General features: G+C 44.3%; 1 protein-coding gene across 4 annotated transcripts in view; it reads left to right on the forward strand.

The window, feature by feature from the left end:
• Positions 1–11537: 11537 nt before the first annotated feature.
• Positions 11538–14687, forward strand: part of Sptbn1 (spectrin beta, non-erythrocytic 1) — a 162786-nt gene continuing 159636 nt past the window's right edge. For 2 of the 4 annotated variants that reach the window (XM_060366189.1, XM_060366190.1), the window contains exon 1: positions 11542–11754. The gene's annotated coding sequence lies outside the window, so the exon portion shown is untranslated. Of the gene's footprint in view, positions 11755–12050; positions 12191–14687 lie in introns of those variants that run through there. The other 2 variants (XM_060366191.1, XM_021646916.2) reach the window with 2 other exon arrangements.

Raw genomic sequence — 14687 nt, forward strand, 5'->3', positions numbered from 1 at the left:
GCTGTGGTGCGCTGCATACTGGTTCTCTTGATCTTCTTTACCTTGGCTATAGACCATTGAAAACTACCATCCTTTGCCAGCAAATGACCAGTACTGTCTGTGTGCTTCCTTTGCTTATCATGCAGGACACATCATCAAGTAGTTTAGTTTTGGAAACCTCAGAGACTCCAGAAGAAATCCAGCTTTACGCAGAGCCAAAAGGCTAGATCAGTGTAGGGCGGAGCTTAATCAAGTGTTCAGCGATGTGTTCCAGATTGAAAGTGACTCATGGTGAGAGAGGCAGGAGAGAGAGAGAGAGAGAGAGAGAGAGAGAGAGAGAGAGAGAGAGAAGAGAAAAAAGAGAGATAAAAGGGAGAGGAGAGAGAGGAAGAAGGAGGAAGAGAGGAGAGAGACTCCTGAGTTATTGGGGGCTGACCTCATTTGCCTGAGCTCACAGAAAGGATGGTGCAGGGTTACTATTCTTTTTCAAATGTCCTTCAACTCACACTCGAACACAGAATATCTATCTACATTCATGACTTAAGAAACCAATAAAACTTAAATTTTCATGTTTTCTAAGATGGGAGCCTTTTTGCCTTGAGGAACATTCTGAAGCATTTACACAGATTTGAGAGTGTACTACAGAAAGGAGATATTCATATCAGTAGTGATTAAGGTAATGTAGATCTGTGTTTTGCAACTAGCAGCATGCTTGGTCATTCTGAACCCTGTGTTCCAATCAGTTCGCCCACATTTGAGTTGTTTATTATGGCCTGAGAAAGATTTTAAATGAATGGATATCTATTATTTGCATGTTTCTTTGGGGTTTCTGCTAACGTAGATAGAGGGCAAGAAAAGAATTGGTGGTATCATACCTTCCGATCTTAAACAGTTGGTAAAAGAAGAGGCCCATCACCCATTCACAGATTCATGTTAACTAAAATTAATAACAACAGAAACAGCAGCAAAGTAGTGTAAAACCTCTGCTAGGAAAACACCCACCATCCAATGCTTGTTCCCTAAGGAGACTGCTATCAAACACCTCCCACACTGTGAAAGAATTCCTCTATGAGTGATCTTAAGTGGCTTTCGCAGTTTGGAGCTCTGCCCAACCGTCTCTAAATGAGAACAGGTGAGTAGCACTATTCCCTTACAGCCAGGCCAAGCTGATAAAATTAAACCAATACCAATAGTCTTTCTGGCCATTCCCATGCTGCTCCTTCAAAATATCTGAGATTTCTGAACATACCCCTCAGGTTGAAATGGAAGCCCCACACAATTTATCAAATGTAACAGTGCCTGCTTAAAATGTCTTTTATAGGCAGACATTTATATCTAAAAAGTATCATTTTCATGTGTTTAAATTTTTATGATAAAAGTTTTAGTTGGTTTAGCCACACCGCATATATAATTTTTACGTTCACAGGGACTTCCAGATGAAGAGGCTGAGGCCATTCTTTGTGTTTACCCTTTTACAGGGATAAGACTGCATCATTGGATTGTATGTTAAACCACCTGCTAATTAGAAACTAAGTTTACGGGGAAAAATAAGTTAATGGACATTAAGGAGACTGATATGCCCTATATCTGCTTTGTCTCAGGATATGAAAAAAAAAGTAGAACAGAAATTGCGTGGTTCCTACTTTGGAAAGCAATCAGGTCTTTCCATTTTTATATTAAAACAAAAAACAAAGAAACAAAAATCACGTGAACATATACAAAGACCCAGGCCAAAACCAAACCAAGATAGCAAACAGCACTTCTTTGAGATGTGAAAGGTGGAGTGTGGCCCACAGACAAGAAAAGAAAGATTCCACAGTATTCTGTTCTGGGCACTTACATGTTTGCAAAGAGTGAAACAGCATTCGGGTGCAGGATACACGGTTCCTGCCCTTCTCCAGAATAGCCCTGTGACGCTCTCCCAGAGGAGCACCCTTCCCAGCACTGCTTCCTGAATCCCCTAGAACGAAGAGGAAGAAGGGATTATGGTAACTATTTGGAAATGATAGATGAAACATTTGCCTCTTAGTTGATTCCTTTAATAAATTCTGAAAATTTACATATAAAATAATGAGTTTTATCATGACAGTTTCGTATACATACATTATTGTCTTTTGCTCATGTTCAGTCCCCTATCACCTTTTCCATTCTCCCTTCCTCCGTCTTCCCACTGGTTCCCTTTCTCCCCTCATGCAGGCTTCATGCCACGTATACATGTGTGCTTCTTTATGTATTTGAGGTCAGAACCCAGGAAGAAGAAAATATGCAATAGTTTGTCTTTTTTCCCCCCTCATCCATTTTTCTCTCTTGTTACCCTCTCTTCCCTTCCTTTTAGACCCCTTCCTTGTCTCCTCTCCTATGTGTAACCCCTTCTGCTTTTATATTGTATGTGTGTGTGTGTGTGTGTGTGTGTGTGTGTGTATACAGTTTTGCTCATCTGCTTGTAGGCTTTTTAAGATGGACTCACTCAGGCTGGCCTCAAACTCGCTATGTACCCCAGATTAATCTTGAACTTTCAATCCTCCTGTCTCGGTGACCTGAGTCCTGGGATTACTGGTGTGTGTCACCATGCTCTGCTGGTTCCCTATTTCTTTTCCTTTATTTTATTTTATTTATTTTTGGGATTATAATTTAATTGCAACATTTCTCCCTTCCCTTTCCCCCCTCTAATTCCTCTCATATGCTCCTCCCCACTCTCCTTCAAATTCATGGCCTCTTTTTAAATGTTCTGGTATGCATATATATATATATACATATATGTGCATGTATACACACGTGTATATGCATGTATGTATATATAAATGTATGTACATATATAAATGAAATACAGATATATGACTTCTAAACATAACCTTCTATATATATATATATATATATATATATATGTACTTCTAAATGTAACCTGTTCAATCCATAAAATGCTACTTGAATATATGTTTTCAGGGCTGACCATTTGGCACTGGACAGCAAGGCAGTGTACTCTTCCTTGGGGAAGACCACCTCTCCCATTCCCAGCTGTCTGTAGTTCCTTCTGGAGATGTAGGTTTGAGGTCATATGGGCTTTTCTCTATACAGTTTGGCATGTTTTTTGTCATCTTTGTTTAGTTAATATTTAGGCAGTCAGTCATATTGGTGAGATTTTACAGATGTCATTTCTGACATTACTAGGAGATAATCTTATGGCATATTCTCTGATCCTTTGGATCTTACAATTTTTCTGCACCCTCTTCTGCAAAATTCCCTGTGCTTTAGCTTCAGGAGTGTCTTGTAGATGTATCCATTGGGATTGGGCCCACACTCTGCATTTTGATTGGCTGTAGTTTTCTGTAGTGGTCTCCATCTGTTATAAAGAGAAATTTCCTTGTTGAGAAGTGAAGACTACGCTGTTGGTATAATGTTCTTGTGGAATATATACAATTTACCCTTGTTCATTCAAATGCTGATTTCTCTACCCCACTATTTGATTTCAATCCAGACATTGCCTTGTGATGCTTATTCTAAGCATCACCTGTCTCAAATTTGTGTAAACATACCACCATTTGTTCTCTGTATTGTTAGTAAAACAACCATCCACAAGGCTGAGCAATGGAAAGAATCTGGTGGGACATCCTGGTCCGGAAGGGAGAAGAAGGAAGCTAGTGGGAGGAGGAAGAGAGCAGAGATTGGCAGGAGAGGACTTGGAACCAGGAGGAGGGATGAACGGACCTAAGATATGACTAAAAGCAAGTATAATGTGGGAAATCTGAATGGTAGGAAACTATGCGGGCTTGGAGGTTTAGGATGGAATAACTATTGCCCAGCATTGTGCTCTAGATTAATTAAATAATTCCTAGTCTCTGTGTACTGATTTGGATATAGAGCTGGTTTAGGAATAGCCACTGCTTAACTAAAAGATAAATCAATAATAAATATTAATAACCCACAACACTACACTTATTTGTGTAATGGCAGATGTTTACAGATTATTGCCACAGATTATGTTGTTGTAGATTCTCCTCCAATAACCATGACTTTACTACCACTGAATTGTTAGCTTGTTTTCCAGTATAAGGCATGGTCTCTCTTGTTGAGTGTGTTTTCAATCCAATCTTAGAATTGTTGGTTGCCCCTAGAAGTGTGTGCCACTACTGCATCCTTAAGACTATCAAGCCATGCTGGTCCTTGGGTTTTCTCTTTCTCAAAGCACTTACATGGACATCTATGTCTACCGTTATGTAAGTCTGTTATAAACCCTTCAGGCAGCTGTGTACATCCAAGTGACTAGAAGGAACAAGACTGAATACAGAAACCTCTGTTCAGAAACCCTTCACTGAACTGGTCATAAAAGCAAAAAAACTGAAAAAAAAATACAAAGAAATAAATGAGTGGCATATCATGGAACATTATGCAGCTACAAGGTAAAGGAAAAGATAAAGGCGCTGACAAAAGCTCTCTAGAATTTCATAAGTTTTTAATTAAAATATAAAACATTATATACATAATGTTCAAGTTTATATATATTCTTCCTATTATACAGTTCCTAGAAATTTGAGACCAAATGTATGGATTATTTCTCATCTTGTTCAGGTTCAAAGTCCACTTTCGAGAGAGCAGGAAAGCTTAAATGTCACTGCAGCTGAGACAGGCTTGTGTTTACCCAGAACTCCTGCTTGGCCACTTCTGGAAAGGCCTCAGAAGAGCTCTTCAAAGCAGTCCTCATAAAAACAAACACCCCCACCCCACCTCCACATCCTGCCGTCTTCAGAAAACAAACTACAGTACCCCTCTGTTCACTGAACACAGGGGGGTTTTCTATTTAAGGTTTTTTTCTTTTCTTATTCCACACTGGCAGCACTTACTAAGGAATGGCTGGCTTTGACGTTGGATTGTTTGAAACATAAGCATTTAAGAATCTAGGTGCTTAAAACTTTTTCCATCCCTACAGTCTTCATCCAAAAACCATCTTCTTAAAATTTTATTGAAACTATGTCAGTTGAAGCAAAAGAGTATCTGCGACCACATTTTAAAATTATATATGCTTGTATCAAAGACTAATGAGTAAGATGTCTCAGATCTGATTTCTTCTTTCAAACTTTTGGAAACAACTTTTGTGGCATGTGATCTTGTGATCACAACATTCTGAAGGCCAGGAGAGGGATAGGAGGGTCCCACGTCAAGTCAGTCTGTGGTACACAGAAGCCGCTATGTCTAAGGCAGAGTGACAGGGACCCAAGCTTGTGCTTGCTCTAATCTATGGGTACAACAGGGAACTCAGGAAAGAAATAGCCTGTAAACCGGAACAAACAAGTCAGGTGGTTGAGGTGGGGGTCCATTTATCTTCGAATAGAGAGAGATAACACGTATGGCCATGTATCTAAATCCACATCTAAAGACGTAGGGTGGAAATTAGGTTCTCCCAATACAAAGGTGTTTTTTAGGTGGCAAAGTAGACAGAATTTAGTCTCAGTCTAGATCAACGGTTCTCAGTCTGTGGATCGTGACCTTTTGGGGGGTGGAATGACCCTTTCACAAGGATCACACATCAGATATCCTGCATATCAGATATTTATATTATGATTCATAACCATAGCAGACTTACAGCTGTAAAGTAGCACCAAAAATAATTTTGTGGTTGGATCACCACAACATGAGGAGCTGTATTAAATGGTCACAGTGTTAGGAAGCTTGAGAACCACTCCCACAGGCTGCCCCTGACGGTCTCTGTTGGAAGCAGTGGGGTGCTGTCCTTGCCAAGGTTTTATGCAGACTTCCAAAGAGTAAAACTGTGCATCTGCTCAAAGAAAAGCATCATGTCCATCCCACTGCCCAGCCTGTGAGGCCGATGGAAAAGTAGGAGAGCCCAGACATCTGACCTCTAATTGGAGTTATTATTTTATAGCATATTCTAAATTTTAGTTGCTTTTCTTCAGTTTTCCTGAGCCGGAAGATTCAATTACTAAAGATCTCACTTGACAATGTCTACAGCAGCATTGTCGAAGAGAATGGTAAATGCAATCCACACACATAATTTACAACTTAAAAATTTAAAATAGCTTGCATTTGTAAACATAAAAAGGTAAAATTAATTTTTAAAAAATAGAACTTATTATCAGTGGTATCAGTTCAACATGTCTAAATTTTAAGAATTGAGGGACTGGGGAAAATGGCTCAGTGATTAAGAATACTTGCTGTTCTTCCAGAGGACCCGGGTTCAATTCCCAGCACCCACATGGAAGCTTACAACTGTCTATATCTCCAGTTCCATGGGATCTGACACCCCACACACACTGTATTACACAGATATGTGGATAAACACCAATTCACATAATAATAATAATAATAATAATAATAATAATTTCTTTATTATTTTTAACGATAAATTATTAAAGAAAAAAAAGAATTGAACACTGGTGAGATGGTTCAGCTGGTGAGTGTGCTCGCTGCCAAGAAGGATGACCCAATGTTTTCCAGATTTCACAAAATGGACTCCCACACACAGAGAAGAAACTGTAATTAATAATAGATGGGGCCAGAGTGTGTGGTGCACACCTTTAATCCCAGCACTTGAGAGGCAGAGGCCAGCAGCTCTCTGTAAGTTCGAGGCCAGCTTGGTTTACCATGTGAGGATCCAGGACAGCCAGAGCTGTTACACAGAGAAACCCTGTCTCAGAAAACAAAGCAAAACAACAAGAACAACAACAAACACCAAGAGAGATTTTAATTCTTTTTAACTAAGACATCTTTGAACTCTAATTTAGCATTCATAAAATTCACTGTTAAATAGATTCAATGTGAGAAATTTACCAGTAACAAAGCAAAAAGCAAAATTTTTAAAAGTAACTTTTTTTCTTTTTAAATTTTGTTGTTCTGGGATCAAACCCAGGACTTCTGTGAGAAAAACGATCTGTAAGTGGTAAATTTTAATTTTAACTCATTAAACCTAAGTGAAGCTAAAAGTCAGGTTCCTGTTACTCTAGCCATGTAACAAGTGCTTCTTCAGAGCTTAGAGTCCTGGTACCTGGAGCCTTTTCCTTTTTCACTCTTAGCTGCTACTTGCTTAAGAGGATTCCAGGAAATCATTGTTAGTTTCTTTCTAACAGAAATTCAGATTAACGATTGTATTTCTATATTTCAGTAATTAGAATCAAACTCTCTGAAAATACGCAGGTGGACTAGGTCAGCACATACCTGGGAGATAAACTGGGATAAATCCTTTCTCCAAAAGAGTGCTCAGGCGAACCTGAAAAGCCTGAAGAAGCCTTTCTGGCAGCTCGGGAATTATTGGACAACAATACAAACTAAGCAATTTAAGTGATTTTACTTTTGAAATAAATTAAAAATTTTAAATGACATGCATAAAACAGAAAAAAATATTTTTTATTTTTAACGTTTGTTTGTTTGTAGGCTTGGAACATCACGGTATAGTTGAAGCTCTTGGCAATCATTCCGCCTCAGCCTTTTGTGTACTGGGGTAACAAATATGCACACCACACCTGGATGAAAGTGATCATTCAGGAGTATTTCATACAATAAGTAGGCTATGAAGTCGCCATCTTTATTTAGTTCAAATATATATTTGTCACTCCAAAATAAAACCAATACCATATCCATTTTGCAGTATTTCCCCATCTTTCCTCTGCCTCTTCTGCTACCTGCAACTACTTATCTGCTTTCCATCTCCATGGAATTACCTATCCTGAATATTTCATATAAATTAAATAATATGACATGTGAACTTTTTATCTGATTCTTAATGTTTTCAAGGTTCATTCACATCATCACATATATCATCAGTACTGCATTTATTATGGCTAAATAGTATTCCACACACAGAATATGTATATGTTTTGTTTATTCATTCCCAGATGAATATTTGGGTTGTGTCTAACTTTTGGCTATCATGAATAAGAGCACTTATTGACAATATTAGGTACAAGCAGCTCCTTAAATACTAGCTTTTAATTCTTTTGGGATTGCTGTCATGCAGCAAGGGTGCATTTAACTTTTTGAGAGACTACTAGACTTTTTCACAGTGGCTGCATGGTTTTTTTATTTCTCCAGCAATTAATAAAGCACCCAATTTCTCATTAATATTTGTTATTTTTTTTGTCTTAATTATAGGTATCTTAATGGGTATGAGGTGATTTCTATTTTGTTTTTAATTTTCATTTCCCTAAAAGCTGATGAGGTTGAGCATATTTTCAGAAGCTTGTTGAACACTTATATATCATTGCTGAAAGATATAGCGGGTCCTTTGCCCATTTTGAGTTGGGATTTTGTTACTTTAAGGGTTCAGAGGGTTTATTTTATTTTATTTTATTTTATTTTATTTTATTATTTTTTGCCAGGCAGTGGTGGTGCATACCTTTAATCACAGCACTCTGGTTGCAGAGGCAAAATGATCTCTATGAGTTTGAAGCCAGCCTGGTCTATAGCGTGAGTTCCAAGACAGCCTACACAGAGAAACCCTGTCTGGAAAAGCAAAACAAATGAAAGGAAGGAAGGAAGGAAGGGAGGGAGGGAGGGAGGAAGGGAGGGAGGGAGGGAGGGAGGGAGGGAGGGAGGAAAGAAAGAAGGAAAAGAAGGAAGGAGAAAAGTTCTAAGTTTTGTATGCTAGACTATTGGTAAAATTTTACTAGTTGCTATGTATATGTATCATTAGTCATATTCAATTCAAATAAAGCCAGAGATATTTAACAGAAACTTGAGTTTAAGGCTATGGTCAGTATAACAAAAGACGGAGTCTACCTGTGTAAATATAATGAAGGGATGATTAGAGTATCATTCTTTTCTAAATCAAATATCAAATAGTTGTAGTAGACAATCTTCTTGTTTACACAGATCTGGTTTCAGGTGTAGTCACATGACGCACTTTGGCATGAAATGGGGAGAAAGAGCTCCGGTGTCGTTTGTCAGTTGCTGGTACCTAACCCTCCATCACAGGCCTGCCTCACGATGCAGTGGAAGCCCTCATTGACATGGAGGTACTCTAACATTAGAGGGCCCTGGAATGCTGAGCTGGTACATGGAAGACAGCTTCCCCAGAGAGCCCCTTTAAGTCAGCGCTGACTTCATAAAGTAATACCTTAAGCTCTGTAGACTTAGGGACCTGTGTGTTATGTTAATATTTGGGTATTTGGGCATAGTTTCATAACACAGTCTACACAGTTGGTAATACATGTTAACAGCATTTCCCTCCATATTTTACATGGAAAGCTAAAGTGACAATTTCTCTCTGCAAAACTTTTGTGATTTTGAGTGATTCCCGCTAAATCTAGGTACTGAGCCAAATTACCAACTTCTCAATAAAACTTTCATAATAAAATATATCTCTGGGCATTGTGGTGAATGCCTGTAAGCCCAGTACTCAAGAGGCTGGTCTGAATGCATTGCTTTGAGTTTGAGACCAGCAATAAAGTGAAATCCTGTCTCAAAAACCTGAAATAAACCTTACATTGTATTTTTGGAAGACAAAGCTGAATATAATTACAGAATTTTTTGTTTTTAAATGGCAAGTAGTATGTTACAGACATGAGAATGATAAATTCTAGGTTTCTTTAAATCAACCTTCATTCTAAGGTAAAGATAAACTTCTATAAAACTGCTTGTGAGATATTTGAGGATAATTCTGAGTAGTCACCATCACTAACTGAAGTTTAATTTTTCTTCTAAACCTTTGCTTTTTAAATGATATCTTGAGGTTTAGAACTGGTCTCTTCTGGTTAATTTTTATTTTCCATCAAAAGATGGGAGTTTGAAGTGGTGAGGCAAGTGCTTGTGGCGTAACTCGGAATCCATGCTTTCCACATATGTTTTGGACTAATTACTGGAGGGGGGCTTCTTACTGAAGAAAAACATTTACTTCAGTGGGAGTGGAATCGGGAAGAGGAGAAGAGTCAGCCATCACAGGAAGATGTGCTTAAGTACCTGTTATCTGTAACTTGAGGGAAGCATTTAGGTGTTACCATTTCACAATAGCTTTGGAAGAATTTAAAGAGAGGCATTTCCCCTTATTTACAAGGTTTATACTGGTGATCTATTAACAGTGTGTGTTGGGGGGGGGAGTGATGCCCCAAAAGAGACCCAAAAGACCCGCGAAAGGTGAACAATTTTCATTTCTAGTGGATTTCCTTCATTACCCAATAAGGGTAGCAGTTTCCTTGTGGATTCCGTTTGATTCAGTTCAACACTTTCAAGTACCTCTTAAGTGAACAAATAATTCGAAGGAACAAGGAACCCTACCCTTGAAGGAATTGACCTTCTGGCTATGTTATCAACCTTCTGATGAAAATGTTAAATTTGCCTTCCTCAACTTTTTGGGTATATATCAAAAGCAAACTGATAGTAAAACCCTAAAACGAATTCAGTGTGCTGTGACAATTGATTTTTGTTTTATTTTAATACCAAAATATGCATCCATCAGCCCTGGTTGCTTTTTAAGTGGGTGAGTAGATCTTTAGGGTTTTTTAAAGCTGAGGACCATCTTCCCTTGAAAAGCCCACAGTGCTGTGCTGGGCATCTTACGGAAGTAGGAGAAAGCCAATTTCTCCAGACCCTGTTCTCCAAAGAGCATTTCTAGTCGTAGTCATGATGATTCACCGTCTTCTTCCTACCGTGAGAGCAGTTCCAGGATTTCTGCATAGCCTGAGAGGTGACAGGGTGGCGGGCGGATGGATTTTTGAAAGGCAATTAACATAAACTCAAGAAAATGACCAGCGTCATCTCAAGGGTCCTCCACGGTAGCCGGGAGACCTCACTTCCAAAGGTCCAGGGCAGAGCACCGGGCCTCTGGTTAAAGTTGAGCCTGTGCTTCGCCGTGAGGTTGGATAAACCACTTGTGGGCTATTGCTAGACAGCCTTGGGCGGTGGGATGGTGAAAACGCATTCACCAAGGAGGAATGCATCAACCGCTGGAAGAAGTACGCATGACAGACCCCAGCGCCCAAAGCTTCCCTCGTAGAGGTCACCGTCATCCGTCTCCATGCTGGACATCATCACTGAGCTCAAACCAGGCAAAAGCAAATGACGCACCCAAACCTCCTAGTGCAACTCCTTCTCCGTTGCGTTCTAAAGGCGAACACCGCGGGCGAGAAGAGGCCGCACAAGTCACCGAGAAAATTAGCCTGTCTTTTTTTCATGGCGATAATCGAATTAGCCTCAAATTAAACGTGTAATTGGCCCTCTCCGGATGCAAGGACAAAACCCCCCATTGTCCTTTTGCTCCCGCGGTGGTGGCTGCAACCGTACCCGGCCCGCCCAGGCCAGACCCCCGTCTCCAGGAGAGCGGCCCAGGGCCGAGGGAGAGCCGGAGCTCCGGAGAGCGAGCACGCCCGCGCCGTCCCGCGCTGGGTGGGCAGCTGCCGGGCCGCAGGGTCGCGGGCGGGGCGGGGCGGAGGGCGCGCGACAGGGAGGAGCTGCCGGAGGCCCGGGAGGTGCGGGAGGGGTGCGCGCGCCCCCGCCGCCGAGCCCGGCCGCGCGCGCGCGCGCCCCTCTCCCCGCCCGCGCCCCCGCCCCGCGCGCTCTCTCCTCCCTCCTCCCCGCCCCGCGCCCGCCCAGCCCCCGGAATCAGTGCAGCTGTCGCCGCCCGGGCTGCGGCTTCATCTAGTCCCTCCCCCGGCCGCCTCTCCTCCAGGAGCGAGCGCGCAGCTCCGCGCAGCAGCGCCCACCGGTCCCGTCCTGTGAGCCCCGGCCCCAGCCGCCGCCAGCCCCGCGGAGTCGCCTCCTCGGCCCACCCGCCCGGCCGCCGAGGAGCGGGAGGAGGACGGGACCCAGGCGCCCCCACCCCATCCCCCGGAGGTAGGTCGTGGGCTGAGGCAGGAGGATGCCAACTCACCCGGGGCTGCCTGCCGGCGGGCGGAGGAGGGGCGCGGGCCGGGGCGCGTGACGCGGCCGCCGCTGCCCTGCGCCCCGGAGGCCGTGGGGGCGGGGAGCCGGCCCTCGGGGCGCGGCGGGATCCGCAGTGGGGACGCCTGCCGCGGGGCGCCGTGGCCCTGTCAGCGGGGTGGGTGCCGAGTGTGCGTGCGTGGGGTCTCCCCGGGCCTTTTCCAGGCTCCGCGTATAACGGTGCGGGGCCGCGGCCAGGCGTGGTCCGGGCTGCGCTGCTGCAGCTCGGCGAGCCCCGCGCCCCCGCCTTGCCCGGTCCCGCGCCCGCGCAGGGCCGGGAGAGCCGCCCGCGGGAGCCGCCCTTGGGTGCCGCGCCCGCCCTTGCCTCCTGCCGCCCGGTCTTCAACAGGTTCGTGCGGGTGCGGGGATTCTCGGCCCTGCCTGGGGGTGGTGGGCTGGAAGCCTCTGGTGACCGGCTCACGGAGGCTGCTCCGAGGGAGCCTTCCCTTTGTTTTGGTGACAGGAGAGGTGCCAGGTGCTGCCATCGAATGGGGGGGGAGGAGGAGGCTGTATGGGAAGCATTGCCCGTTATGTTGTTTTTTTTTGCAGCCAAGCCAGGGCAGATAGCGTGGGGAGGTTATGTGTGGGAGTGCTTCACCAGAAGAGAAAATGGATTCGGTGCGTGCTTCTCGGGGCGGGGATGTGCGTTTTTGGCAAGATGGATGGCTCGCAGTGCACTCGCCGTGATGCAGCACAATGCAGCAGTATCGCAGCCTCCGGGCTTCTCTCCGGCGGGCCTTGGCACAGCCACCCGGCGCCTGCGGGCCCCCGCCCGGCCCCACCCAGGCCCAGGGCAGCCCTTTGAGGACGCCGGGAGCTGCTTCTCCGTTGTCTTGCCGCTGTCCAGACGTGGGGTGGGGAGGAGGGGGGAGCAGGTCTTCTGTCATCTAGGCGTGAGAGGGGGCAGCCTTCGCTTTGGGGCGACCCCTCCTGCCCCGCCTGTTGGCTGTGGGGACCGAGGCGCGCCCTGCAGCACGGATGCAGACCAAAACAGCTGGCCTGCGGGTGCGGGCGGGAGCCTGATGCTAAGGAAAGGCGAGCTCGGGAGGGAGGGGCCGCACAAGGACGGCCCAGCGGTGTGCCCTCGCTGTGGTGCAGTCGGCTGGAGTCGCAGCTTTTCTGTGCATCTCCCCCAAACCAGAGCCACAACCCAGTCGGGCGCTGATTCCATCATTTGTGAAAAGTTGGTGCTTATTAATTAGACTGCCACAGCCATGATCTGTCTGTCTTTGGTCGTTTCGGAGAAAATGGGTTTTTCTTGTAGGAAACCATCTTTGAAGCGAAACGACTTTTTTTATTTCTAATCATAGGCTCCTAAAAACATTTATGAAAATATAGTGTTCAGTTGGTTGTTTTGAAAGAAAATTTTATGTGATTCCTTTAATCTGTTTTTAATCTGCTTTTTTTCTATAAGCAAGCACAACTATTTATTGAATTCTCTATTAACATATATATATATATATATTGTAAATGTCATGACTGCTAGTGAATTGTTTGCTTTCAGAATCAGACTTGTGGGTTCAGGTAGTTTTCAATCCTGCAGGCATGACTAACGGGGTTATGCCCGTTAACTACTGGCTGCAATGGCTGTTTATATGTATTTTGTGTATATATTTTTATAGCTGTGGCAGGGGACATTTAAGACTGCTGCTACACAAGAAATGCCCCTTTAAGCTGCCGATTTTGCACGTCATTTATGAGGTATGAGGTGGCAAGTGGGATTTATATGAAACCCACGCTCTCCTGAAGTGTAAATTCAAAAGGCAGACTTCAGCATAGTAGCTGACAGGGAAGGTCAGCTCTCTAGAGCCAGGGGGGAGCCTGCCTTTGTCTTTAAAAAAAAAAAAAAAAATCTGATGGATCTGTTACTACAGAATAGAACGGGCTGTAAAGTGGTGTCTCTGTGGTATGTGTGTGTGGTGTGTCTGGTGTATGCGGTGAGTGTGTGTGGAGTGTGGTGTGTGTGTGGTGTGTGGCGTGTGTGTGGTGTGTGGCGTGTGTGTGGTGTGTGGCGTGTGTCTGTGGTGAGTGTGTGTGTGGAGTGTGTGGTGTGTCTGGTGTATGCGGTGAGTGTGTGTGGAGTGTGGTGTGTGTGGTGTGTGGCGTGTGTCTGTGGTGAGTGTGTGTGTGGAGTGTGTGGTGTGTCTGTGGTGAGTGTGTGTGTGGAGTGTGTGGTGTCTCTGTGGTATGTGTGTGTGGTGTGTCTGGTGTCTGTGGTGTGTGTGTGGAGTGTGTGGCATGTGTGTGTGGTGAGTGTGTGTGTGTGGTGAGTGTGTGTGTGGTGAGTGTGTGTGTGGTGTGTCTGGTGTATGTGGTGAGTGTGTGTGGAGTGTGGTGTGTGTGTGGTGTGTGGCGTGTGTCTGTGGTGAGTGTGTGTGTGGAGTGTGGGGTGTGTGTCCTTTACTTGGAGCCTCTAATCCTCGAGGGCTGTTGAGAGGTGAGGTTTGAGGATTGGAGCTGCAGGGCTGTGCTGGCTCTCTACAACTGTGCTGCATAAAGTTTTCTTTCTTTGAGTATCACGTGCGTGGATTGTGCAGACAGTTGAAGAAAATGCCCCGTGTTGATGTCGCAGGAGGGTTAGCTGTTCTCACTTATTTACCAGCTGCAGTGGGTTAAGCGCTTTGTGACTGTCATCTGCAGTCATGAAGAGTCCTGGCGCGGGAAAAGCTCCGTCCCGGGGTCATCCTTCCCTGGTGTGAGCCTGGGACCATCCTGAGCCTGTGAGCATGAGCAGCAGACCACCTGAACAGAGGCCTGACAGCAGTTTCTTTACAGAATTGGAGTATTGGTCTTGATGTATGAAAGTGTGACTCTCCACGTGGTGGAGGTCCTGTTTTGAGATGGAA

Source organism: Meriones unguiculatus, chromosome 12 (assembly GCF_030254825.1).
Source record: "Meriones unguiculatus strain TT.TT164.6M chromosome 12, Bangor_MerUng_6.1, whole genome shotgun sequence".
Classification (NCBI taxonomy): domain Eukaryota; kingdom Metazoa; phylum Chordata; class Mammalia; order Rodentia; family Muridae; genus Meriones; species Meriones unguiculatus.